Below are 5,000 nucleotides of genomic sequence, written 5' to 3' on the forward strand. Positions count from 1 at the left end.
CACGAACTGCCTGTTGCATCGGTCAGGATTTATATAGACCGGCGGCTGTAACTGATAAAGAATAGATGGTGATTAATGTTAAGATGAATTTTTATGAATGATTAATGGTAATGGATAGGCCTTAATGACAGTTATTAAACATAAATGGGAAGTGATAGTAGTTATTGTCGAAATGGGCATAAAAATAAGTGATGATCATGAATCAATTGTTAAAATGAATTCATAATGATTCCTGAATTTTTAATAGTGTACTTGCACTGCACAAACTTTAATAATTAATTATCGTCATAAGGTAAAACAATATCCCTAAAGGTATACAGTCAAATAAGGTTGGACTATATACCTTCAAAACATGTATGGGAGGCTAATAAAGAAATAAAACAATTATATGGAACATTAAGTCAAGTTAGTCTCATTCCCAAGTGGACGTTGGGGACACATTCACAGAGGAACGCCCTGTAGTAGACACAAGATACCCCTACTGTGAGAGCAGCAGCACTTGCTCGGCACCATCTGTGGCCATTCTTGGCAGCCATCTGCGATCTCCTCATCCCTGGAGTTTTATTCATTTATTTATTTTATCTATTTTATCTGTTTTACTTTGTACTTTTTAAATTTTATTTTACGGCCTCAAGTTTTTAATGATCAAATAAGTTTCACCTTTACTTTTATCTATTTTATTTAAAACATTCTTACGACGCGACAAACGATGATATTTAACAAGAGTCTTGCCGCCAAACTCCACTTGTGTATGAGATTTTGCCAAACTCACACCTTGTTCATAATACAGCAGCAACAAATACAAAGTCTTGTGCCACAAGGGCTACCCTGGAGCCCGGGGCCTCTCGTCTCGCTTGACATTGTTGCTTCTGAGATTTCTAAAGTAATTTCAAATAGAGTAAAAACTGTTTTTACAGATCCTTTTGCACTTTCTAGTGCTTTGCCTGCACCTTAAGTGCTCTTGATTTTGCAGGTGACACCTGACTACAGTAGGCGTAGTCAGCACCCAACCTCAGACCCGCAGTTCTCTACTACACTAGGGTAACCCTTGTGGGCTTTGACCCCTGGGTAGGGAGGCCCAGTAGTCCGAGGCGTCCTTTGGGCGCACATTTTCTGTTATTCTGAATTCTTTTCCTTTTCATATGACTTTCCTGAGCCTACCAGAGTTCCTTGTGAACCCCTGTATTCGCCTGGGGGGTGGTCATTGAATTACTGTCCTTCGCACTAGGCAAGTTCGTCGGTAAGGAGGTGTCCTCCACATAACTCGATCCCTTTTTTGGTACTGGAGAACGCAACCAGTCTTCCACTGGGTGGGTAGAGGACGGAAAACTGCCTTACTCTCTTAGCTATTATTGTTAGGCTGATACCAAAAGTTAAAAGTTTTTTTTTTTATCCCTTCAGGACTACGGGTTCGGGTCAAGGGGTTGGCCCTGGTCCAATATACAGGATGGATGCTACCCCGGCTACCTACTTCTCAAGGAGGAGGGGCGACTCATGACCACTCTCTGACCAACTCGACTGTGAACAATGGAACCCCTAATAATGACAAACCTAGACCTCTTTTTCAAAATGCCTATTGAGAATGCAAGGTTCGCGAATGTTAAATGCATGAATAAAAATCAATCGCTTTTGAACGTGAACCCCTTTATCATCAAAAGAGTCCTTGATGGTCAAGTGGACGGCGATTTTGATTTCGTCCAAAAATTGCGAGTTGGAAGCCTCCTTGTTAAAGTAAAATATAACTCCTAGATTAAGGGTTTAAGAGTAACTATTCCTATTGGTCCAAATGCCTGTAAGGTAGTAATCTTTCACAGGGATTTGAGGAAAAAAGTAAAATTCTCAAGAGCATGAAGGAACATGACGTAGTGGACATTCATTGTGTGACCAAGAAGGATGGGAATGTACCAGCGAAAATTGAACAGCGTTTTTTGACCTTTGCTTAAAATAAAATCCCTGAATATGTCAATATCGGATATGAACGTGTCCAAGTAAGACCTTACATCCAAAAGCCAATACATTGTAATAGATGCCAAAAATTCGGACACACCTCATTAAGATGTACTGATAAAGATTCAAATAAATTTATGTCGGAAGGACCGTGAGGGCAGGGGTGGAGTTGCTATGTACAACCACCAAAACCTTTCTTTTACTGAAGTGACTATTGATTTTACTTTGGAGTTTGTCGCATGCAAAGTTAAAATTAATGGCATGTATCTGACTATATGTTCAGTTTATTGTCCCCCTTTTAATGTGATAATCTATGACAAGATCTTTGCTCTTCAGGATAGTCTGCCACAAAATAAATTAATTCCATGGTGACACCAGATTGCCACAGGGTGCTGTGCCAACGCAATATGGCCTAAAGGCTATTAAAAAATAACATCAATAGTGAGACCTTTTGTAATTACAAACAAGCAAGTACTAGGGATCGTGGAATAATAAGAGAGCTTTGTCTCTACAATAAATAGTAGTACAATAATATCAGAATCTTGGTCCAGTGTCAATATGATAAATAAGAAAAAAAAAAAAATCTAAATTAAAAACATCATTCACGAGGGTACTAATTTCGATTTACCTAGTGACATTGCTAATGCACTCGCCAGGCAGTTCTCTTATACAAGCAGCTCAGATAATTACCATCCCTCATTCCTGACCACCAAGGAAGCAGGTGAGCTGCAACCTATTCACTTTGCCACAGGAGATGACTTTGATTACAATAAAGACCTAACAATTGATGAGCTTGTCCGAGCCCTAGAAGCCAGTAGAGAAACATCCCTAGGCCATGATGAGATTTGATATGAGATGATAAAGTATATTAATCATGATGCCGTGATTAAGTTGCTAGAAGTTTACAATGAAATTTGGAAGAGCCACACTTTTCCAAACTCATGGCACTTCGCCCACATCATTCCCATGTTGAAAGAAGTGGGAAATCCGCCTTCTCCTACCGCCCAATTGTGTTAAAAATTGCTTATGCAAGGTCATGGAACGAATTGTTAATAGTAGGCTATTGCATTTTTTAAATTATAATAAATAATATTATTTAGCTTACAAATAATATTACCCAGTAGTAGTTTATTTTTGGTGGTTTATAATGCTTTTATGGCTTTAAGTGAACTTAATGAATCATAAAAAATAAATATTATATCATGGGTCGTCGATGGTGCAAAATCAATAGCACAAATCTATGAATAGCAGAAAGTTCAGCAAGAAAGATCGACGTATGATTCGGCAGTCTGAACTTCAATTCACATTCAGTCGACCTCACCCCATTCTCATCTGTCTTGGAGCCGTCGGTGTGTATATATATATATATATATATATATATATATATATATATATATATATATATATGAAAACAGAGAGATATTCATTAAGGATCTCTCTGAACCTCTGGTGTACCTCCACCTCCGGCGCCATGGCCTTAGCTGATGGAAATCAAGCTTCCATGATGGAAAAGTTGGGGGTTTCCCAAGGCGCTATGTTTGACTGAACCAGGGTATCGATAGTATAGAGATTTATACCGACTTAGGCAAAGGGCTAATGCCTCCGTTACCATTAGGATGGCTCGGGTCTCGAGCCACCTTTGCGGCATGGGTCGGTGCTAACTGGCCGCGTCTGAGTCGGAGGGGAGGTACTCCTGACTCCCCCTCAAGACGCTCGATCCGAAAACATTTCAGGGCTCCAAGACACACATGCAAACAAGCATTCTGTACAGCATCCAAACATTTCAAACTTGATTTCGATGCCGAGCCATACAAGATTGACCCATAATCTATTTTAGACCTAACCAGGGTTAGCGGGTTGTGCTTTGCTACCATTCCATACAAGAGCCCCCCCCCCCCCCCCCGAAGGTCATATTATACAAGACACGCGATGTAGTCACGTTGCAAAGTAAGAGGTACACTACAGCCCATTCCAAGCCGCGGCTGATGCGGAAGGGCGGCCGTTCCTCTCCTCCCCGACTTTGACCCAGCTGAGTCGGTTGAGAGGCCTGGCCGAGCGTGAGCCTTGCGATTGCAAAGCACGCCCTGTACCACATATAAGATATACATATATGTATATATATACATATATATATATAAGGAAAGCTATAAACTAAATATATAAGACAAATATACACAGTAAACATGAAAAGATACAAATATACTTTTAGTGAAAACTGCCCAGTTGCTGTTTGTAAGGAGAGGAGGGTGGAGAGAGTGGGAGGGAGAGGAACGGAGAGGGAGGGAGAGGAACGGAGAGGGAGGGAGAGGGAGGGAGAGGGAGGGAGAGGGGGTCGAAGCAGGTGAGTGATACGTTCCCTGTGCGCTGTGCCTTTGTGAGTACTTCGATGTGTGTTATACTTGTGTCTACTTTAAATGTTTGCATGTTTGTCTGCGTGTTTGTGTTTGTCTGTGTGTCTGTGTTTGTACGTGTGTTTTGCTTTGCTTTCCCGTGGGGGGAGGGCACCCACAAAGGGAAGTTGGAAGTGGCGAAAGATTTGGGTGACTGAAGGGATATCGACGTCTTGTTTATATTCTTTTTTACCATGTAGTACATACTTTTTATGAACCAGACGCACACACACACAGACACACACACACACACATGTATATATAATATATAAGTATGTATGTATGTATGTATGTATGTATGTATGTATGTATGTATGTATGTATGTATGTATGTATGTATGTATGTATGTTTGTATGTATGTATGCATATGTATTTAACCAGTGCTCCTGTCTCATCCGCTCGTCCGCAGATCAACTCGTCCGCCGCCCTTTTTCGTCCGGAAACCAAGGACGAGTTCATGCTTGTTCTGGAACTCATGGACGAAAAGGACGTCAGTGGCGATTTCTGGATTGACATCACGCACTCAAATTACCCGAGTGAGTTTAATAACCAATCGCGCGCATAGAGATGCAGGCACATATATACACTCGCAACCGTGCTGGTATACCCGTTGACACACACACACACACACTCACAAAGAAGACACATCGAAAGAGGATGAC

The sequence above is a fragment of the Penaeus chinensis genome, chromosome 25 (genome assembly GCF_019202785.1).
Source record: "Penaeus chinensis breed Huanghai No. 1 chromosome 25, ASM1920278v2, whole genome shotgun sequence".
In the NCBI taxonomy this organism is placed as follows: Eukaryota; Metazoa; Arthropoda; class Malacostraca; order Decapoda; family Penaeidae; genus Penaeus; species Penaeus chinensis.